This window comes from Pinus tabuliformis, chromosome 5_1 (genome assembly GCF_031772625.1).
Source record: "Pinus tabuliformis cultivar Carrire ecotype Pingquan chromosome 5_1, CPIR1, whole genome shotgun sequence".
NCBI classification, from domain to species: Eukaryota; Viridiplantae; Streptophyta; class Pinopsida; order Pinales; family Pinaceae; genus Pinus; species Pinus tabuliformis.
In genome coordinates this window covers 105,763,363-105,788,160 of record NC_142305.1, presented here as the reverse complement: position 1 = coordinate 105,788,160, position 24,798 = coordinate 105,763,363, and the positions used below count along the sequence as shown (strand labels likewise).

Genomic DNA, 24,798 nt, shown 5'->3' with positions numbered 1-24,798 from the left:
AATGGAAGAATTCAATAAGATACTGGAGAACACGCTGACAAAGATCTGTAATGCTCAGAGAAGTGACTGAGATGTGCACGTACCAGCGGTGTTATGGGCCTACAGAACGACTTCCAAGAAGTTGACTGGGTAAACACCTTTCAGACTCATGTATGGCATAGAAGATATGATGCCAATGGAATACATTATACCTAGTCTGTGCATAGCGGCACTCACAAGAATGGCAGACCATGGAGCCTTGGAAGAGAGGCTCGCGCAGCTAGCAGAGCTTGAGGAGGACCAATTTCTAGTTGGATTTCATCAAAAAGTTCAAAAGCAGCACGAAAAGGCATGGCACGATCATCACATCAAACTATGCACCTTCAAGGTAAATGATCTGGTCTTGTTATATAACAGTAAAATTGATAAATTTCAAGGGAAATTTCGGATGCACTGGCTAGGTCCATACGTTGTCAAGGAAATTATCGATGGTGGAGCAGTTCAGGTGGTAAAATTCGATGGATAACCTTTCCCACGGAAGGTGAATGGTAGGCGATTTAAGCCATACATCGGTGATCCAGCTAGGTGACTATAGGAGGGAGGCACAGTCTCAGTGCTCCAGGTAGCTGAAAGGAAGTGCGGGACTATAAACTACACTGCCCAGGTCAGAAATTTGTGCGATGAGGGAACTGCGCTGAACGAATATATGTCAGAATGCCCATAGAAGTGCGCAGGGGGCTACGCTACCAAGGAAGAAACCACGTAGAGCAGCCAAAAAGTGATTGTTAAAGTCATTGTTCATGATTTGACAATGAAAAAATGGCCAAATGGAGCGGGGGGTGGCATTGAAGTCAGACTTTATGGACCAGATCTCCGAAAATCCGCCGCCAACTAGCATTAATGAATTGATTTTAGGGGGAATGGTCGGATTTGAATTTGAAAGTGCCTATAAATTACAGGTGGCTGCCTAGTGAAAAAAACTTTCCATTTTGAGAATTAAGTTGTTGAGCTCTTAGGCGCACATGAACCATGAAACCTTCGAGCTTTTGCTAGCAAGTTCTATGTTTGAGACATTGCCACAGGCAAATCAGGAGTTATTACGTAGCATCATGTTGATGCCCACTGAAGCTATGAGCGTAGAAACAACGATAGGCAAGGGAGTTGTCCTAGAGGTGGCTATGGTAGTAGAAGGAGTTGCCCCAAAGGGAGCACCTGCAGAAATACCAACTAAAGTACCAAAGTCTCCATGAATGTCTAGGCCAAGGCCTACCCTGACCACGGAGGGTCCCAAAATCAAGAATGACAAGCAAGCTGCGCCATCACAGTCGGTGCGCGCATCTCGCAGGAAACACCCCCAGAAGGTTAAGCCCATTGCACATGAAAAGGGAAAGACAAGTAACCTAGAGCCAGAAGAAGAGGAGTTTGAGGATATCCCAATGGATGATGAGGATTTTGGGATGGAAATGGAGGATATTGAAATTATGGGGTCTGACCCCATTACTAAGCTGCCTGAGTACGTTCCTCCATCCAAGGGAAATACCAAGGTGCCCAAAGACATTGACGAGAGTAAGGTCACCCTACATACACCCCTCTTACCAGATCAGATTATGTTTGAAGGACCGCGCTTTAGGTGTGTTCCCCTTTTGAAATTAGAAGACTAGGATTTAGCAAACATGGAATGGTTTCCTCACCCAGCAACAGATCAACTCATGCACGTGTGTTCCATAAAACCACTAGCGTAACCGTGTTCGAGCCGCAAAAGTGGTTGAGAGGCATGGATAAGGCAAGACTACTCAACCTACTATGGGTGCCGCATTACAACCGCGTGCCCATCAAAATGGTGGTAATCAAGAAGTTACTATGCTTGGTGCATGATGGGTGTTTGTGGCTAGAGGAGCCAATACCCATCACTAATAGACTGATCCATAGGATCACGCGACTGCCATACACAAGGGAAAATTCGGCCATGGCGTTTGGTGGAAAGACTGGCGAACATGTCCTCGCGGAGGCCATGAAGGAAAAGTTCAAGTTAGTGAAGAAGTCGCGTGGCTATGCCATCTCAAGCATCTGTGACCCAGCGGTCAAAGTAGCCACACAACTCTTAGCAGGGAAGGTCATGCGGAAGTGTCGCATAGATGAAGTGCCAACACTAGTCATACATTTAGCAACCTAATGTGTGAAAGGTGTTTAATTTAATTAGGCACGCTACCTCTACGGCAAGTTCCTTGCGAACTATTGCGAGGCGCAGGATCTCAGCAAGACATTTCACTATGAATGGCTCTTGCTGACCATAGTGCTGGTAGCATGGGAGCAACCAGAAGATAGTGAGTTTCCTTTGGTCACACCAGACCTACCAGAGGCTACAAAGTACACTTCACTGTGGGTGAAGAAGGATCCTCAATGGGTAAAGGGCAGAAAAATATTTTGGACCCTGATGGAGATCAACGTGCACATGGCCATCAACCGCAAGCCATGGTTGTCACCTACGAACTTTGATAGATTGCAGGGGTATGCAGAATTCAAGGTTAATTTCCACCATGAATCAATAAGGGCGCGGAAGGACCCCGAGCAGAAGTGGCACGAATTTTCCTACTTGGTGAAGGATGATGCGATCGAAACAGTCCTTGATAGCTGGCCAACGGAATGGTGCACTTCCTCTGACTTAACTGTGGGATCTACCAAGACCGTCGCGTAGTGGAAGAAGGAAGAAGCCAAGCTGAAGATGGAGTAGCTGGCCACAAAAAGAAGACAGGAGGTCGACGCTAAGGCTATGGCAGAGGGTGCTACTGCACAGGAGACAAGTGGATAGGTAGGAGGATAGGAGTGCAACTCTGATAAAGAAAATTCAGCCTCACTAGAGACAGATGAAGAATCAGACGAATAGACAGATCAGGGAGGAGCAAACCCGGAAACATCTCTATTCCATATCAAGTGCACCAAGGGTCTGGAAAAGCTAGGACCATCGAAGAAGTCCAACCAAGTAGGATGTATTTGGATCCGATCACCCTAACAGATGGGGCTCTAAACGATATAGGGGATACAGTGCGGGATGCCACAGCAGAACTGTTGCAGCAGTTCGAGCAGCAGCAGTAGCAGGCACTAGGTGATATTCAAATGGGTCTACACGAGCTGCAGATCCATGCTTCACAGATGCAGACGAGTGTGGCACCCACCAGTGTGGCCATTGGCACCTTCGAAGCCATGGAGATGCTACACGTTAGGGACCCCCGAGCCATAATACTGCTAGACAGAGCATTGACAATGGCGACTGACACTGACAGACCCGCTATCAGTGCCCTCAAGGGTGTGGGCCTTAATTTGGCAACACTTCCTAGTGAATTGCTTTATCTTTTATAGGATGGTGTGATCGCTGAGCTTCGGGCCCACAATCAACGTGCTTTGTAGGTGATCAGTGAGAAAAAGGTGAATAATGCTCAGATGGTAGTACAACGTGACTCCGCTCTCAACCTTGTGACCAACCTCACAGATAAGAACCAACACCTCACTAAGGTTGTAGATGAAGCATGCCAGACTGTCCTGGAGCTAAACATCCCTGAGGCTGAGCTAGTCGATGTGCGGGTTCGAAAACTTGGTGCAGGAGTGTGCAACGCACGCACAGAGTTGGCCAAGGTTTAGTTGGCATTGAATCTCAAGATCGTGGAGTTACAGTTGAAGGTCCAACCTTCAACTCCGCCGAAAGTCAAGGAGCAGTGTGTGACTGCTGTGGCAAATACGGTAGCAGTGGTAGCAAGTGTAGTGATGGACTGCACGATACTTTTTGAGCAGTCGCTCGAGGTCCTCACCAGCCTACAAGAGGACCTCAATGCACAAAGGCTAGAGACAGAAGTGCGAGAACTGTAGCAGTGCTATGACAAGGTTAAGGTAACAGCAGGAACTATTGTCATCATGCAAAGGCTCGCGAAGTTATAAGAGGCCAAGGCACTGAAGGAGCAGGTAGAGGGGGTGCAACCCAAGGAAGCCGTGCTGAAGGCTCGTTTGAAGCCTTGGTTATATGAGGCCTATGAGGTAACGACTACCATTGAAGGCAAGTTGGCTAGTCTACAGGAGACTTAGTAGAAACTATAGACTATTAGCATAGGGCCAGTGACAGAACAATTGGTTGAGGAGCTGAAGCAGGCAGCAACGCAGTGCGTCGCCCAGGTAGCACTTGGGTAGGTCGAGTTGGGAGGTCTGCACGACAAGATCTCTGCATGAGCCGAGTGACTCGAGGGTGAGTCACCATGTTTTTGTTAGGGGCCTGTTGGGAATGGGTCCCCTAAGGGTCAATTTTGGGTTAAACACCTAAGTTTTGTGGTAGAAGTCCCGAATTTTGTGTAAAGAAATGTAAAGTCTCCACATTTTATGGTGGCGAGCACGAAAGATATCTAAAGTTAAAAGCGTTTTCCACCCTTGTTTTAGATAGTTTGTGTCAGTTTTGAGATCTACCCATGGTCCGCAGATCATGGGATTGTATAAAAAGGGAGGAAAGTAAGTAAGTTAGAGGTCATGAGTCATTAGTAAGTTTTGGTAGAGCTAAGAGAGAGAGTCTTAGTGTAGGAAGAGGCTTTGCAGTTGAGCATGCATAGGCCTATGGTGGAAGTCTGCAGCTAAGTACGTGGACCCCTGCAACTGTGTGCGCAAGGTGGATAGAGTCTGTACTGGGAACTTGAATCATAAATATGTTGGTAATTGACAACTAATTAATGCAAATTTGAGTAAAATTGTATTAGTTATTGACAAGTTAGTTTCATACCGAATCAGTAGTTATGTAACTAAGGAGGCTCATATAAAACTGATGAATGCCTGAACTATTGTGGATGGAGAATCATTTATTGATTGAATAGAAATTCCAATCCCTTACCCCATGGATGTTTCCTTGACACCCTATCAGGGTTTTACCACGTAAATCTTGAGTTTTTACTTATGTGGTTGTATTCAATTTCTTTTCCTTTCTTGTTTAATAACCTCCTGTAACTATAAATCATATCAGAGCAAGTTGGCGATGAACGCTAGTGAAAGAAATTTAGAAATCTATGTGTTAAAGACCACGAGCGAGAAGGAGGTGTCTCGAGCACTACGCTACAGAAGGAGGTGTCTCGAGCGCTACGCTGCCAAACCTGTTGCCTGTATCTCTGCCTTTGTGTGTGTGTGGGCCAGAGCTCAGAGAGCTTGCTGCCAGAAGAGAAGAGTCATCATTGCAGAGAGGAAGAGCCGATGAGGAGGAGCTGTTGCTGGCCCTATGGCGAGGAGGCCTAGTCCATCTGTCTAGAGTCTGTGTGGACCATTACCATTGTTGGCTATCTAGAAGAATTGAAGTCTGCGGAGCAAGGTTGTCAAGGTGGCCCATTCCAGAGCCGTCTGCATGCTGGTCAAGGAAGCTAGGTGGAGGCCCTATCCAGGATGTGGAGCAAGGTATTTGTGGTATGCGTGTGAACCTGAGTGTTGCTGCCTGTGGTTTGTAGTGTTGCTACCTATTGCTAGTCGACCTCTGTGTGCTGCCAGAGCCATCAAGGAGGTTGCTACCCGTTGCTGGCCCTGTCCACATATCCAAAACTATCGAGGATTGGAGGTGTTACACTAAAAAATGTCACCATGACTATTTACAGTTAGTATGGCTCTATCAACAGTCATGCTATCCTCCTGGGAAAGTCTTATGCCTCTGCTCTCCATGTCAAACTCCAAAAAGAGAGAAAGTCTTTATAAATGTATTTATCTCTGGGTACGCAGGTTCTCTCAACCTTACCTGCGGGTACGCACCCAATGTTCACAGAAGCTGCGTACTTGTACGCTCTGTATGTAAAGGGGCAGGTGCGTACCCCTGTAAAGGTCAAAATGCTCAAGTTTCATCTTTAAAAAGTTACTTCTGGTCATTTCTAGAGCATTCTAGAAGGTTGTTCGACGTGTATTGAGCGCCTCCAGATGGTTCATGTACCCCTACCAAAGAGGAACTTATCCCATCAATGAGGGAGCTATCCCATCCAAAGAGGGGATTATCCCATTGATGGTGGACCTGAATAACTTCCTCTAGACCACTATAAATACAGGCATTGGGCCAGAAGGAGGAGAGGTTGGAAGCTAAACATTTCTAAGGGTAGATGCTGCTGGAATTAGGACTCCCATTTAGAAGCTTGTGAGGAGAGATTGCCATCTTTGCTTGTTCTATTTGGAAGTGGGTGAGCTTTGTCAAAGTAAAGGAGAACTCTTGATGGACCCTGGGAGGGACTTGCACAACACCAAGGCTCAGGTTGTAATTGTTCCTTTTGTTTCCTATTAATGCAAATGAGTCCATTCTTCTCAATAACTTGTTATTTATGAGTTGTTTCATGTACTCCTTGGTCTATGTGTTAAATATGTTTTATTATATGAGATTATCAAGTGCTATTTAATCGTTTGATTGTTAGTGGATGCATGTTTCAAAGTGAAGGAGGAGCTCATCCGGATCAGTGAGGCTGGACTGCTACAACAGCGTTGGATTACAGGTAGGATCTAAACACTTGATTTCTTATATAGTAAATGCATGTTTAGAGAAGGATTGCTCTTGTTTGTCTTGTTTGTCACTAGAGAGTCTTAGGCTCCTAGGGAGGTTGGTTGTGTCCGCACTATCAACTCTTTCCGTCTGACAAATTGGCGACCATACTGGGGAATCCATTGATGTGAAAGTCTTTTCCTTTGTATGCAACTTTGATCTGAGAAAAGTCATTTATTTTCTGGTTTTTGGCTCTGTGACTTTGTTTTTGGGTGGGTTAGCTTAGGGTAAGATTGAATTTAGTTTTTATTGGTTTTTTCAGTAGTACGCACCCTCTGAGTATTGCACAGTGCGTACTTGTACGCACTGTTGCTGTGTGCACATAGCGGGCCCGCACCTGGCTTAACTGGTTGCCTGCGTACCCTGCTAAAAATTAAGAAATTTCCATTTTTTGCATTTTTTCTCTTAGATTTTGTTTTTTCTTAGTTTTTACTACCCAGATCCATTAGTCTCTTGTCAAAGATCTTCACCTGAACTTGTTTCGATAGCATTGAGTGTTTTAGTGGATTTCATAGAACTTTAAGCCCTAGGGTTTGATTTTTGAGTAGGTCTTGTAGTGACTTTGGCGGTAGAAGTTGTCAAGCCTTAGATCTCTCTGGTTTTGTCAGCATTCTTAGAAGTCAGACCTGTCATAAAGTCTACCTGTGAGAGCAACTTACCTTTGAGTGGTCTCTTTGGCAAATTTTGAAGTGCTTGTTGATTAAGTATTGAATTCCATTTTACAAAAAGAACAAAAAGATTTGAGTTTTGTTTTGACTGGTCTTTTGATTCTGCATTAGCTGGTCCTTGACTTGATTGTGGTCAAGTAAAACAACCTAGAATCATCCTTGTAGGCTTTTGCCTCGTTAGGTTTGCTTAGAGTAAATTTCTTTTTGATTTGCTTGTAAGTCAAGTTTTCATAGATTTTATAACTTTTGAGATTGATTTTCGTTAAAATAGATTTATATGCTTTATTAAATAAGAGAAAATACAAAAAAACATCTCCTTTGAAAAGTTTTGTTTCAAGTAGCTTTGAGGGATTTTGAAAGAAAAAGAGTTCTTCGTGCACGTAAGGAGTGGTCATGTTTGTATGCTTGAAAAGATAAAGAGAATTGTTTCTTTGATTGTCTTTACTAAGAAAGTTGTTTTCTATAAAATTTGCATTTCTCAACTCTCTTAGTTAGGAATTTCATTGAAAGAGAAAAGTAGCGTAAATCATCTTAGGTGCATCTTTGTAGTGGTTTGAGTCGAGTCTACACACCATTGGTTTCACTTCTGCTACCTTTTGTCTTTAAGAAAAACCATAAAATTAACGCTTAAAGTAAAATCAACGTAGTAACTTTTATTTTCTAGGGCTCTGAAACACCAATTTAGATCAGGCTGGTGTCTTGGAGTAGGAGAGTAATTAACTCTCCAAGACAACAAAACCAAACAAGTAGCTTATCTTGTGATAGAATAAATCCAATTGTCTCATTTGTACTCTGGGAAAGCTCTTCTTAAAGGAGAAGCACGAGCTCATGTCCGAACCAGTGAGGGGATCAATCCTCCCTCGTTGGGAACGATGCCAGACACGCACGTATTACAAACGGTAAACCTCGGATTAACCATTGTCGAGGAGCCAGGGGTCACTTGTCGGTAAACCTTGGATTATTGTCAAGGAACTGGCAAGGGGGTTGAGCTTGATACTCTGCCCTTACGTGCTGTCGGAGTGTAGACTGTTCCCCCAGGTGCATTTGTTGCGGTTGGTAACCTTAGTGACCATTATCTTTAGGATTCTACCGAGGTGACGGTGGAGGGAAGATCCCACTGTACCTGGAGCAGACGTCGGCTAGACTCACTTGGATTTTCCGGGGGGTTCACTTCACTCGAGACGGTTAAAGTGGAGGAACTTGTGCCGATCTATTCATTAAGCAGGTTGCCGGGGTAACTGTTCCACCCGCCACTTCTGTACTGAATCTGGCGATGTTGGGTTTCATCTCCAACTAGCGTTTTCGGTCTGGAAGGCTACTGTTTGTGCTTGGTTTGACGCCCTAGATTCTTTAGGCGTGTGATTCAAATTTGTTTGGTTCTTTAGAGACCTTAGGTGCTTTTGATTTGAGATTTTACTTTGTTTTCGTGTGTAGTAGTTAAAAGTTTTTAACTGTGGCGGAATTACCGAGACAGTCCCGTAGACTTCGGGGCCAGTCTCCTGAAGTTGTTTCTGTGGCCGAATTGTTGAGGAGATCCCGTAGACTTCGGGGTGAACCTCCTTGAGATGACCCCAGTAATCTAGAGGGTTTGAAGGTCCTTGTAACTCCTCCTAGTGGCAGTAGAGTAGGTTCACCTGAAGAAGAAGAATCTTCCTTGGTACTCCATTCAGATTACCAAGGTCTAGAGACAGGTTATAATCCTGAAGCTGTTACAGTTTCTGAGCTTGTTGGTAGTTTTTCGTCTACTAGTGATACAGGTGAAGAACCTGAAATATCTGAACCTGTTACTCCGACTTCTAGTGTTCCAGATTCACCAAGAGTAGAACGAGTTATCACCGAAAATCTTCCTACTGGTCTGATTGCTATCGAAGAACTTGCTCCAGAGGAAGAAATAGGCGTCTCTAACCTTGAAGATCAACTTACTATTGAGCTCAGGGAGCGTGAATCTATCTTTTACAGTCCTCCTAGAAGTACTACTTGGTACCTTTCGTTAACCAATTATTTAGACAACTCAGGGGTAGGTTTTTCTACACCTCGTACTCCCTTTCCACCTGGAGGTATTCATACTCCTGTAAATATGTCTGGTCAGTCGTCCGTGTTTACTCAAACTCCTGAATCTTTCTTACACGGTGGTCCTTCTGTTCCCATCGGGTATCAATCAGTTTCTGGTACCTTTGCGGGGGCATCTCCTCAACCCGTTGATCATGGGTTATTAGCTGGAAACAATGGTAATATACCATTGGGTGTCGGAGACATTTACATGATGTCAGGTTCAGTTCCCATTTCCCAACCTCAAGGTGGCCAATTACCGCCTGGGGGGCAACCTCAAGGTACACAAATCGTGTCTGGGGGGCAACCTCAAGGTCAGTATGTACCTATGGTGCAATACATGCCTCAAGGTCAACCCCAGCCTCAATATGTACCCCAGGGTCAACCTCAGTATCAATATTTACCTCAAGGGTATCAACCTCAAGGGTATCAACCCCAAGGGTATCAACCTCAAGGGTATCAACCTCAAGGTCAAGGTCAACCCCAGTACCCGTATTTACCTCAAGGTTATCAACCTCAAGGTCAATACTCGGGTCAAAGTTATCAACCACCTCAAGGTCAGTCATATATTCAAGGTATGGGAACTGCACCTTTCAATTATCAATCCTATCCTCAATCCGGTTATGGATCTCAGTATCCTCAACCTGTTACGGGTCAATACCCCGGAATGTTAGTGTGGGATCCATCACAGGGTCAACAGGTGTTGCAGCCAAGTATACAGTTGGTACCTCAAGCTGGACAACCCGTAGTTTCTGGTCCACCCCAGCAACCGCAACCTGTCCAATCAAATGTTCAAACTTCTGTAACTTCGGCAGTTACTCAGCCGCCAATAGCACCTAGTACTCCATCTCAAACGGCTGCTGCAACTACCGCTACATCTGCCGCACTTACTTCTGGAGTATCGACGACTCTGGTTTCTACTGTCTCTGTAACCACTCCTCAGACATCTTTACCATTATCTGGATCTACGATTCAAACCACGGTCCAGATGCCTACAGGTCAACCTGGTATAAGTACGGTTGTCACTACTCAACCTCAATTTGTTCAACAACCGTACCAGGGACAGTACCAACATGGGCAAGCTGTCCAACAGCCGGTTTACCAGTATCAACCGTATCCTGGGTACACTTATCAACAACCTCAACAACCCCAGTACGGTCTGGTTAATCCTGGTTTTCCAGGAGGATATAATATCCCTAATGCGACTCCTGTTCCTAGTTATCCTGGATATCCTCCTCCTGGGACTGGTCTTGTGACCCAGAGTTTTAGAGATCCTAACCGACAGTTACCGTTTATCACAACTTTGGATTTACCAGACTTGACGCGCCTAACGAATGATCCAATTCAATATCTTCCGTTCTGGCCGCCAATGCCAAATAAGTTGCCCAGTGATATACCCAAGTTCGAAGGAAAGACTGGAGAGGATCCGTCCAATCATGTGATGACTTACCACCTCTGGTGTGCTTCAAATTCTATCTCGGATGATTCGATCCGCTTACGTCTTTTCCAGCGTACACTCATTGGTCTCGCGGCCAAGTGGTACATTGAGTTACCACGGGCCTCTTTTTACAATTTCAGCCAGTTAGCTACCTCGTTCTTAACTCTTTTTCAGTTGCCGGTCAGATACGATAACGGCACGGAGCTATTAACTTCACTAAAACAATCAACGTCCACGTATATTTCTGATCACATTCATGAGTGGAGACGTCGAAGAAGGTTAGTGAAAGTTTTTATCCCGGACCAAATCTTAGCTGAATGGTTTGTTAAATCATTATTACCGAAGATTACTGAAGATGTAGCTAAGGCCGGAGTAGTTACTGAGGAGCAAGTCATTGCTCAGGCGCAATACCTTGACTTATTTTATACTCAGTCGGGTACGTTGCACGAGAAGATTCCAGATCTTCCAAAATCGAATCAAATCGCTGCTGCTCCTTCGGGATCTCATGCCGCTGATGGTATGATTGGTATCGTGAATACAAAGAGTAAGAAGAAGTCTTCCAAGAATTCTACTACTCCTATAATCACTTTACCTGATTCCCCGACAGGAGAATCATCTTCTCCTGAAATTTCTGCCGATATTCACGCTGTAGAGTCATCTACGGCCAAATCAAAAAACGGTGGAAAGAAGAAGGGTAAGAAGAAGGCTAAAGCAGACAAGGCTCCGAAGGAGAAAACAGAAAAGTTGGAAACCAATGACGAAAAGCGCAAACCTCGATATCCTTGTCTTATTTGTGAAGAGGATCATTTTACGAGAGATTGCCCTCATCGGGCCGAGGTTGTGAAAATAGTCAAAGGTTCTCCCACTCCTACTGTGTTAAAAGATCCATTTCCAAAGCAGGAAAGTAAGATGATAGGTTCTTCCTCGACTGCCAGTGAAGAATCCATTTTGATGATGTCTCATGTGAGGATTGCGACTCGATAACACGATTATGGTAGTAAGGCTCCTGTTGATGGTAAGGAAGCAGAATCTTCTCATTCTATTCCATCAACCTCAGCTCCCGGTTCCAATCCACTACAGATCGAGAAACCTAACCCGGATCTAGTAATCAAACCACCCGCCAAGGGTGTACTTCGAAGGTCTGCTTTCAATCCACATGCGAGAGCGGCCCAGAATTACAACATTGTTGAGGACTTAGCTGTTTCACCCTCAGCAATGTCGGCTTTAGAAGTGCTGCAATCATGCCCAGCACAACGAAAATTACTTTTGTCGGCTATCGGAGCTGTTGATGTTCAGGACCCGAACATGATAATCTTCGATCTAGAAAATAGTACACCGCGTCTACCCCATCAAATGGCTTTCCAAATTCCAGTGATATTCAAAAATAGGCCTATTCATCGGACTATGATTGATGAGGGAGCTTCTACGTGTATTATGTCGATTCAATGTTGGAGATCGCTTGGTTCTCCTTCGTTGAACCAATCCCCGACCATCCTTAAGGCCTTTGATGGCCGTGGGTTCCGTCCGTTTGGTATTCTACAGGAATTGCCTATAGGGGTAGAAGGTAAAACCGTTAGTCTGGATGTGGAGGTGGTTGATGCCCCTCTGGACTACAACCTTCTTTTGGGTCGAAGTTGGTCATATGCTATGACAGCAGTCGTTTCATCGGTCTTCAGAGTAATAAAGTTTGCATATAACGGTAAGATTGTGACCATTGATCAGCTGACATACTTTTCATCCGACCTAGCCTCTTCAGAGAGTATCCAGCATGTCGGTAAGACGACAATCCCTTATAGGGACGTTGGCATAGGTTTAGTTAAAGATTCCGGTTTACTGGGAACTTTTCCTTTCCCTCCAATCAACGCAGACCCTTCATTTGCATCAATTCATATGATTACATCAGACAACATTATTTATGATGATCCTTGGATTGTCCCATCTGAATATGAGATAGACTCATTCGGTGATGCTATGCCTTTGAGTCCATATGAAATTGCTTATGAAGCTGTCATGTCTTTTACCGACTCGTGTTCAACCCAAATTGACCAAATGAATGTGGTCAGTGAAGAATCACTTTTCACATCAACCTTAGAACGGATAGCGTTTCCCGAAGTCGTGTCATCTGACGAGCAACTTCGCGAAATCTTAAGTGTAGACGATCTACCATGGGAATATCTTCATCACAGATCTTCGTTTTTACCTAAGGATGATGTTTTTGAAAATGATTTTTCATCTATCTTTACCACTGAATATGTCAAAGACGCTCAGAATCCAACGAAACATTCTGATTCAGAGTTGAATTTAGGGAATATTTCTCGCACTATTCCCATTGATATTTCAGTGAAGCCCGGAATTGAGGAAAACATTCATATAGGTGCCTCATGTACAGAAGATGAAATCCAAACTTACAAGGCCCTATTCCAAGAATTCCGCGATGTGTTTGCCTGGTCTTACGAGGAAATGTCGGGAATCGATCCTGCCATTGTTGTTCATGAAATAAAGACCTACCCGGACGCTAAACCCGTCCGGCAACGATTGCGTCAAATTCACCCTCGGAAAGCGGCTGCAATTAAAGCAGAAGTCGAAAAGCTGTTGAAAGCAGGTTTCATTTATCCAATCCCGTTAACGGATTGGGTATCGAATATTGTTCCGGTCAACAAGAAACAAGGAACAATAAGAATCTGTATCGACTATAGCGATATAAATCGAGCTTGTCCAAAAGACAACTATCCTACGCCTTATATCGATCAAATTATTGATGATTGTGCCGAAAGTGAAATGTTTTCCTTCATGGATGGTTTTTCGGGCTATAATCAAATCAATATTCTACCTGCCGACCAACCAAAAACGGCATTCATTTGTCCATGGGGGACATTTGCTTATTGCAAATTACCTTTTGGGCTTAAGAATGCTGGGGCCACTTTTCAATAGGCGATGTCTTATGCATTTCATGACATCAAGCACATTGTGCAACCATACCTCGATGATTTGCCTGCTCATTATTTACACCAAGCTGATCACCTTGTCCACTTACGAGCAATCTTTATGAGGTGTAGGCATTATCGAATTCGGTTGAATCCCCACAAGTGTGTTTTTTGTATAGAGACAGGTTGATTGCTGGGATTTGTTGTTTCAAAAGCTGGCATTCGCGTCGATCCCTCGAAGGTCGAAGCTATCATCAAATTGCCTCCTCCTTCAAGTTTGCGCCAACTCCAAAGTTTGCAAGGGAAAGCGAACTTTTTACGCCGATTCATTCCAAACTACGCCGAGGTCACTAAAGGTTTTACACGGTTGTTGAAACAGAATGCTCAATTCTTTTGGGACGAGATTGCCCAACAATCTTTTGATGCACTTAAACACGCGTTGACCCATGCACCGTTGTTGCATCCTCCCAACTACAACCAGGACTACTTCTTATACCTCGCAGCTTCGCATTCCACCATTGGAATGGTGTTAGTTCAAGAAGATGAATTCGGAGCGGAACATGTGATATATTATCTTAGTAGGACATTAAACCCCACTGAGCTAAAATATTCACATGTGGAGAAATTGGCCCTGGCAGCCGTTCAAGCTGTCCAGCGTTTTCGTCACTACATTCTTCTCCGTAAAACTACAGTTATTTCGGATTGCAACCCTATGATTTATATTTTGACAAAACAAATGCTAGGGGGAAAGTACTCTAAATGGATCGTTATCCTGCAAGAGTTCGACTTGGAGTTTGAGAAGTCCAAGTCTAAGAAATCCTTAGTTTTTGCGGTATTGATGTGTGATTTCCCGCATGCTGACACAGAAACTGTGGCAGAGGAGTCCATTGCGGACGAATATTTGTTTCTTATCAGTACTTTAGATCCGTGGTACGGGGATATAATCATCTATCTCCAAACCCAAACCTTTCGGCCTGAAGCTTCAAAGTCGGAACATCGAAAAAATCGGTTTCAATCCCAGCAATACAAGATTATTGGAGATACACTTTATCGCCGGGGGGCAGACTTAGTTTTTCGACGTTGTTTAAGTCACGAAGAGGCTGAGAGGGTTTTGAATGATTGTCACTCTGGAGCATGTGGCGGTCATATGTCTGGGTATGCCACAGCTCAGAAGGTGTTGCGCGCTGGCTATTTCTGGCCGTCCATGTTTAAAGATTGTATCATTGCGGTCCGGAAGTGCCACAACTGTCAACTGTTTGATCGCAAGATGCGCGCACCACCTGCTCCTCTCCATCCTATAATTTCCGTTGGTCCTTTCGCCAAATGGGGTATCGATTTTATTACTTGTAACCCTCACTCGGCCAGGGGGCATGCGTATATCATCCTCGCGGTTGATTATTTTACTAAATGGGCCGAGGCGATGCCTACATTCGACGCAAGCGGCAAAACAGCTGCAGTTTTCATATTCAATCATATTATAACTAGGTTTGGTGTCCCACAAGCAATCATCACTGACCATGGGAGCCATTTTCGAAACATCATGATGACTGAGCTTACAAGCCAACTTGGTTTGCGCCACGATAGCTCTACTCCTTATTATCCGCAAGCCAACGGTTTGGTTGAGTCTATCAACAAAGTCCTGGTTATCATGATCCGACGAACCATTGGTATTCATCGGTGGAATTGGCACAACATGTTATTTTCAGCGCTATGGGCATACCGAACCTCAGTGAAAACTTCAACAGGGTTCACTCCTTTCCAGCTAGTTTATGGCTTGGAAGCTGTGTTACCCATTGAATGCGAAATCCCATCACTTCAAATGGCTGTCGAATTACTTCCAGCTACTTCCGAAGAGGAGAAGCGTTTATTATACTTAGCTCAATTAGATGAGACTCGACGTGACGTTGCATTGGCAATCGAGACTCACGCGAAGCGAATGAAAGCTCAGCATGATAGAAATGTGACCCCTCGAAGTTTTTCAGAGGGAGACCTAGTGCTATTATATGATCAAGCTAACGATAAGCTAGGTGCTGGAAAATTCGTTCCTATGTGGCATGGACCCTACATTGTAAAGCGAAAGCTAGCAAAAGGGGCCTATGAGCTGGTAGATTTTGATGGGGACTCTTTGGGTAAACCCAGAAATGGACTTTACCTAAAGAGGTATTATGCTTAAATGGTAGGTATGGAGAATTTTTAGTTAGGTTAGGTTTTCTTTCTAGCTAGTAGTGTGCTTAGTTTAGAGAGTGTGTTTTTCGTCGTTATTCTGGCTTATCTTGGTTTTACTCTTGATATTGTAGATGTCGACGCCTCTCCAAACATACATTGGATTTGCTGATGGTGCTTGTCGTAGTACACGGAATATCTCTTCCGCAGCTTGGGTTATCTATTCGCCCTCTGACGAGTTAGTTTCTATGCATGGGGTAAGCCTCGGTCAAACGACGTGTTATCACAAAATCAAGCACTGAAGGCTGCTAATCAGTAAGACTCTGTGTAACTATTTCAAACCAGAATTTTGACTAAGGCTTAGCCTCCTTAGCCTGAGAGGGCTCTCTCAAAAGGGTTATTGATTTTAACTATTGATGAGATGGCTAACTCTTGCAAAGTAAATTTAACACATATGTTGGCTGGACAGACATTACAAAGACTTCCATTGGGCTCATGGAGTTAATCATCACTTCAGCAAACTATAAAACTACTCTTTCATAGAAGTCAGGGCATGTAATGTTTAAACACTCAAAATACCTCTCATAGAAACCTCAACTTACAAATACACACAGGAAATCAGAGCAGCAAAGTGAATTTTGAGTGATTGTGTATCTATAAAGCTGTAAAACATAAAGGATAAAACAAAACCACATATATCTTGAGCATTTGAAACACTGTATGAATCCTGAGAAGAAAAGCAGTCATTTGTATTACTGAAAATAAGTTTTTACACAAGCCAAAATAAACTCTGTTTTCTCAAATATCCAACCTCCATTACATCAAAGTTTCATCTATATATAGAAACATATCTTTAACTACTTTGAGCTTCCTCCTCCAGCATGAGGGGAGCTCGATGACTGCTACTAATTACCCCTATCTGCTATTTAACTGACTCATTAAATACAATAAGTGCTAAACTAGAATTTTGAAGAGTCCTAATTAAACTAAAACTCTAATTCTATCCTCCTCGTAGAATGATTCTTTCTTGCTCCTTGACACCTGTCTCCTTTCAGTTTGGCCGAGATAGCTGAGAAGAGGATTCAATGTTCCAGGCTAGCTTTGGATGCTGGATGCGTTGATGGTTCAATAATATTAGGATAAAACCCCTGTTTTTCCGGTTCCAGTCTTCCACTACCTCTTCGAAAATGTAGCAGCATGTCTCCAGCTCTTTAATATCCCAAAAATTATGAGCATCACCATATTTCCAAATGTGCTAGAAGCTTCGTTGATGAACATGTGTGCAAGCCAAAACTCCTCGTATGCAACTCCTTCCAAACCCTAATGACCAGTAATAAAGTGCCTTTATAATAAAAACTTTTAACTCGAGACAAAACACTTCACTTTACAAAAAAAGGTACACCTGTCTAGATCTGAACGGCTGTTGTATCTCCACCTGATATCTTGCATGATCTTTGGTGTTCTCTTTCCAAAATTTTCGCTCAAAATGCAAACTGACTTGTTCTGCGTTAAAATCACACCTTCAGCAGTTTCGTAGCGCGCTACGAAACTGCTGTTTTATTTGAAACAGCTTATCTTTGGACTGAAACCCATTCAAGCATTTAAAGTTTATGGCATTTTCTTGAGTTTTCTCGGTTTTCATCAACAGAATCACACTGATCCTTACAAACCCTACGCCAATCAACATTATATTCAACATCCTGTACACTGGATTTAAGATATACGAGCTATTCATTGAACTGAAGGTTCTTCATTTCCGGCTTTCTTAAAACTTTGAGGGCATGAATATAGGCCTCGTAATAGGTAGATTTGAACATGGAATACTCCGCTCCATTCTGGAGCTCAATTAACTCATGCCCATTCACTGGTGATCTCACACCTATAACATTTCTTTCCCTAAGTTTTCTAAGATCTCGGTCTGAAACTAATGCCCAAAAAATGTCATGAACCAATCACTGGAAATACAGAGCAAGGAATTATTCATCAGAAGTTTTGAATTCTCCCAATCGACTTTGACACCACTTTTGACATCAAAGGAAACAGCATAACCCACACCATCGTGACCAACATATCTAACGGGCCTGTATACTTGAATATCACATAACCTTCACTCAGTATGCAGCCTGTTTATGCGGTACAAATTCAATGACATAGCTGGGGCGTATTCTCACAGGAAAGTTTGGAGGGACACGATATCTCCTATCTTCAACATCAATAATCCAGGTGTCATGTTCACTGCGCAAATCAGTGAGGAAGAACAGATTGTCTTTGCATGTGATGCAGGCATGTCTTTCAGAAACCTGTGGGAATGAAATTGCTACTGATACATCTATTGAATCTGGAAGTGCAGTATTTCCAATATAAGAAGGCTTGCTCAGATGAATGGTTTGTGAAACGCTGTAGATCCTCTGGTCTGTGGATTGAAGATACCACTCTGCATTTAGGGCACGTTCTAGTGCATCATCATCTTCAAACCATCTTCCAAGCTGGTCACTTGCTTTCTCACTAAGCTTGCAACTCGGAACTCGTCCTTCAAGCTTTGAACTGTTACCTCCTAGTACCCAATCCAACATTAGAGGCATTCCCATCTTTATGAAAAAACCTCTCTCCAACTCTGCCTGGATGTGGTATCCGTAGTTTAGTCAAGAACGATAGTGGTCCAAGTCCAACACTCAGATAAGGCTTGTGAGTAGAGGCCATTATTGCTGCCATTTGTGCCAATGCATATATCACAGCAACTCGGAGTCTCCTTTTCATTTTCATATCTTTTAAAGGCAGCTGAGATGTCAATGGATTCTCCAGTTTCAGAAATCTGTTTCAAAGATTTCTCAAGCTCTAAAGCAAGCTGATAGCCATCCTCAATTGCCATTCAACCACCCTGACCCAAATTTGGCTGCATGGCATGAACAGAATCACCCAGTAGGGTAACGCGGCCTTTACTCCACGTCATAATCGGTATCCTATCATATATATCACGGCGTAGAATCCTTTCTTCTGGTGTTGCCGTGAGTGAATCCACAACTTTGTCACACCAATGTCCAAATAGCTTCAATAGTCTCTCTTTTCTTCCATTTGGAGGGTCAACACCTCCAGCTGGTTCATTGTAGAATGCATACCACTGCATCTTCCCACATCCAACATTAGAAGAAACGAAATACTGTTTGTGGCCCAGAAATACTTGATACCCCACAGTTTCAATGTCAGGAGGCACAAAATCTGCAATGCCAGTGTAACAGGTATATCCTGAGTACGTAGCTTCTTTTGGCCCAAAAAGCTTCTTGCGCACCAACCAAAAGATCACCTTCATAATGACGGCCATCCTCTAATGTTACCTTTAGATATTGCAGTTGCATATTGAACTAACAGCTGTTTAGAAGAGCTCCCTGTATGAACATTATCTTGCAAAGAATTAATTTGTGAAACAGAACATGAATCAGAGATATTTGCAACACTGGGATAATCTATGCTTCCATTAGAATAATCCTTCAAGGTTGTGCTCTCCATCGGAGAATGCATAGGGGAATCCTCATACAGAAGATTTTCTATTGTGTCTGCCCATTCCCTGTGAGATTTTCACTGGATGCAGATTTCTGAAGGGAAGCAGAACTCTGTACAATAGGCATGCTAGGATATTGACCTCCACTAGATACCAGAACTTCGGCCAATGTAGCGGGATTATAGAGAAAACCTTGAAGATGAAAAACACAGCAGTATTATTTGTATATTGATGATAAGAACCAGCACTGTGACATGTCGAGCCAGATATTCCCACAGAACCCATAGGAGACAAAGGTGATATGGGTGAGCTATGGTTTCGGACAAATCCCCAGTTTCGTAGCGCGCTACAAAACCACCTAAACATATAGCGCTGCGAAACTGCTAAAAAGGATTCATGTGCTTATTTGCAGACATTTGGCATTGAAATTTTGTCAGTGATAACAGTGGCTCCACTTGGGATAGTGTGCCCTTGTGGTACACTAAGAACCTGCAGTTCCAGTGCCTTATAAAATTTATTTGACAAACATCTTATTTAAGTTCTTTGGGCCTTCACCTCGGGCTTAAGCTTGATGATCACTTGTAGGAGAAAGAAGTCTATATCTATCACTACTAAAAAAAATTTGCTCCGTCAACCTTGAGCTTATTTGCATTTTCCTACCTACCCTATCAGCTGCAATCTCCACTTGTAGCTCAAGGAACATGAAACTTCCAATGAAGCCAGTCATCGATCTGATCTAACACTTGAATCCTTTGGCTGTGCTTGAAACAAAAATAAACCAGATACTGAAGTAACCAAGGCAGCATGAGGTGTAACTGTTCTTCAAGATGAAAATATAATTGGAAAGCTGAACAGTAAATCCTCTCCATGTAGTCAGCTATAGGGTCAAAAAACACACGGTTAGTTTGCTGATTCTCATCACATTCTATATCTTCAAACAACTTATCCTCAGCCACACCAAATTTATTTGATATGCTATCCAACTGCCTTTCTGAATGATGCTCACAAACAATGTAATTCTCCTCACTACTATGATCATTATTTGAAGTAAGCTGCTGCAAGGAAGTACAAAATTGAACAAGCTTTTCCTCTGCCTGAGGGTCAAAGAAAATTTCCTCCAGTATTTCTTCTTGCTAGGTGTAATCATTTTCATCTTCTTTATGATTCAAACACTGAGAGATCTGTTGCATCTCTACATTCATATCTAAGGATAAAACATGGTTTTCACAAGTAGACCCCTGCTGCTCTTCATGCTACGTTTCATGTAATGTTATACCTTCTCCTTGGTGCTGGAATGCATTGTTATGAAGAGCCTCTAAAATCTCTTCATCCATAAATTCATCATCATCATAACAATCCTCCAAGTACTGAATAAGATTTAAAGAATGCCTATAGCAATCTTTAAGCAGCAATAAGGAAGGATAACCTTCTTTATACATTTCACAGAATTCATCATGAAAACTAGCAAGCGAATATATTGAACCATTTTCCAGACTTTTATACCAAGACCATGCTTTCCCTTCTAAAGTGGTCATAAACATTTTCATGAGACAATCTTCAGGGAAATGAACCTTAAGACTGCGTACATGCATATGGAATTTAACCAAATGGAGAGCAGCATTATCCTTCTTTTCATCTTTGAATATTGGAAGATCATCTAACCAATCAACCTCCGGCATAGGATTTGGAAAACCAGGGATATGAGACCGATTCATAGGAGCATACCTGGCATTCACTCTTGCAGTGGAATTCATCTTGAAACTTCATCAAGCTACTGATCTTCTAACAGTGGAGTCACCTTCCAATTTCTTATTCGATGTGTGGAGTCGCCAAGGTAGTTTGCCTCAAATAGATGTCTGAGCTCCTGCTACATTCAGAAGTTCAGCCATTGATTTCGGGAATGAATAATCTTCAGACTCCCGGCAGACACACCAAAATGTTATCACAAAATCAAGCACTGAAGGCTGCTAATCAGCAAGACTCTGTGTAACTATTTCAAACCAGACTTTTGACTAAGGCTTAGCCTCCTTAGCCTGAGAGGGCTCTCTCAAAAGGGTTATTGATTTTAACTATTGATGAGATGGCTAACTCTTGCAAAGTAAATTTAACACATATGTTGGCTAGACAGACATTACAAAGACTTCCATTGGGCTCATGGAGTTAATCATCACTTCAGCAAACTATAAAACTACTCTTTCATAGAAGTCAGGGCATGTAATGTTTAAACACTCAAAATACCTCTCATAGAAACTTCAACTTACAAATACACACAGGAAATCAGAGCAGCAAAGTGAATTCTGAGTGATTGTGTATCTATAAAGCTGTAAAACATAAAGGATAAAACAAAACCACATATATCTTGAGCATTTGAAACACTGTATGAATCCTGAGAAGAAAAGCAGTCATTTGTATTACTGAAAATAAGTTTTTACACAAGAAAAAATAAACTCTGTTTTCTCAAATATCCAACCTCCATTACATCAAAGTTTCATCTATATATAGAAACATATCTTTAACTACTTTGAGCTTCCTCCTCCAGCATGAGGGGAGCTCGATGACTGCTACTAATTACCCCTATCTGCTATTTAACTGACTCATTAAATACAATAAGTGCTAAACTGGAATTTTAAAGAGTCCTAATTAAACTAAAACTCTAATTCTATCCTCCTCGTAGAATGATTCTTTCTTGCTCCTTGACACTTGTCTCCTTTCAGTTTGGCGAGATAGATGAGAAGAGGATTCAATGTTCCAGGCTAGCTTTGGATGCTGGATGCGTTGATGGTTCAATAATATTAGGATAAAACCCCTGTTTTTCCGGTTCCAGTCTTCCACTACCTCTTCGAAAATGTAGCAGCATGTCTCCAGCTCTTTAATATCCCAAAAATGATGAGCATCACCATATTTCCAAATGTGCTGGAAGCTTCGTTGATGAGCATGTGTGCAAGCCAAAACTCCTCGTATGCAACTCCTTCCAAACCCTAATGACCGGTAATAAAGTGCCTTTATAATAAAAACTTTTAACTCGAGACAAAACACTTCACTTTACAAAAAAAGGTACACCTGTCTAGATCTGAACGGCTGTTGTATCTCCACCTGATATCTTGCATGATCTTTGGCGTTCTCTTTCCAAAATTTCCGCTCAAAATGCAAACTGACTTGTTCTGCGTTAAAATCACACCTTCAGCAGTTTCGTAGCGCGCTACGAAACTGCTGTTTTATTTGAAACAACTTATCTTTGGACTGAAACCCATTCAAGCATTTAAAGTTTATGGCGTTTTCTTGAGTTTTCTCGGTTTTCATCAACAGAATCACACTGATCCTTACAAACCCTATGCCAATCAACATTATATTCAACATCCTATACACTGGATTTAAGATATACGAGCTGTTCATTGAACTGAAGGTTCTTCATTTCCGGCTTTCTTAAAACTTTGAGGGCATGAATATAGGCCTCGTAATAGGTAGATTCAAACATGGAATACTCCGCTCCATTCTGGAGCTCAATTAACTCATGCCCATTCACTGGTGATCTCACACCTATAACATTTCTTTCCCTAAGTTTTCTAAGATCTCGGTCTGAAACTAATAACCAAAAAATGTCATGAACCAATCACTGGAAATATAGAGCAAGGAATTATTCATCAGAAGTTTTGAATTCTCCCAATCGACTTTGACACCACTTTTGACATCAAAGGAAACACCATAACCCACACCATCACGACCAACATATCTAACGGGCCTGTATACTTGAATATCACATAACCTTCACTCGGTATGCAGCCTGTTTATGCGGTCCAAATTCAATGACATAGCTGGGGCGTATTCTCACAGGAAAGTTTGGGGGGACACGATATCTCCTATCTTCAACATCAATAATCCAGGTGCCGTGTTCACTGCGCAAATCAGTGAGGAAGAACAGATTGTCTTTGCATGTGATGCAGGCATGTCTTTCAGAAACCTGTGGGAATGAAATTGCTACTAATACATCTGTTGAATCTGGAAGTGCAATATTTCCAATATAAGAAGGCTTGCTCAGATGAATGGTTTGTGAAACGTTGTAGATCCTCTGGTCTATGGATTGAAGATACCACTCTGCATTTAGGGCACGTTCTAGTGCATCATCATCTTCAAACCATCTTCCAAGCTGGTCACTTGCTTTCTCACTAAGCTTACAACTCGGAATTCGTCCTTCAAGCTTTGAACTATTACCTCCTAGTACCCAATCCAACATTAGAGGCGTTCCCATCTTTATGAAAAAAAAAACTTCTCTCCAACTCTGCCTGGATGTGGTATCCGTAGTTTAGTCAAGAACGATAGTGGTCCAAGTCCAACACTCAGATAAGGCTTGTGAGTAGAGGCCATTATTGCTGCCATTCATGCCAATGCATATATCAAAGCAACTCGGAGTCTCCTTTTCATTTTCATATCTTTTAATGGCAGCTGAGATGTCAATGGATTCTCCAGTTTCAGAAATTTGTTTCAAAGATTTCTCAAGCTCTAAAGCAAGCTGATAGCCATCCTCAATTGCCATACAACCACCCTGACCCAAATTTGGCTGCATGGCATGAACAGAATCACCCAGTAGGGTAAAGCGGCCTTTACTCCACGTCATAATTGGTATCCTATCATATATATCACAGCGTAGAATCCTTTCTTCTAGTGTTGCCGTGAGTGAATCCACAACTTTGTCACACCAATGTCCAAATAGCTTTAATAGTCTCTCTTTTCTTCCATTTGGAGGGTCAACACCTCCAGCTGGTTCATTGTAGAATGCATACCACTGCATCTTCCCACATCCAACATTAGAAGAAACGAAATACTGTTTGTGGCCCAGAAATACTTGATAACCCACAGTTTCAATGTCAGGAGGCACAAAATCTGCAATGCCAGTGTAATAGGTATATCCTGAGTATGTAGCTTCTTTTGGCCCAAAAAGCTTCTTGCGCACCTTCGACCATATGCCATCTACACCAACCAAAAGATAACCTTCATAATGACGGCCATCCTCTAATGTTACCTTTAGATATTGCAGTTGCATATTGAACTAACAGCTGTTTAGAAGAGCTCCCTGTATGAACATTATCTTGCCGGTGACCAGTTGATGCATATGCTTCTTGTTGCAAAGAATTAATTTGTGAAACAGAACATGAATCAGAGATATTTGCAATAGTGGGATAATCTATGCTTCCATTAGAATAATCCTTCAAGGTTGTGCTCTCCATCGGAGAATGCATAGGGGAATCCTCATACAGAAGATTTTCTATTGTGTCTGCCCATTCCCTGTGAGATTTTCACTGGATGCAGATTTCTGAAGGGAAGCAGAACTCTGTACAATAGGCAGGCTAGGATATTGACCTCCACTAGATACCAGAACTTCGGCCAATGTAGCGGGATTATAGAGAAAACCTTGAAGATGAAAAACACAGTAGTATTATTTGTATATTGATGATAAGAACTAGCACTGTGACATGTCGAGCCAGATATTCCCACAGAACCCATAGGAGACAAAGGTGATATGGGTGAGCTATGGTTTCGGACAAATCCCCAGTTTCGTA

The 24,798-nt window shown here is 42.6% G+C and overlaps 2 pseudogenes; both read right to left on the bottom strand.

The window, feature by feature from the left end:
- Positions 1-17,843: 17,843 nt before the first annotated feature.
- LOC149163652 (zeaxanthin epoxidase, chloroplastic pseudogene) lies at positions 17,844-19,100 on the bottom strand (annotated as a pseudogene).
- Positions 19,101-22,997: 3,897 nt separating this feature from the next.
- Positions 22,998-24,798, bottom strand: part of LOC149163651 (zeaxanthin epoxidase, chloroplastic pseudogene) — a 97,330-nt pseudogene continuing 95,529 nt past the window's right edge.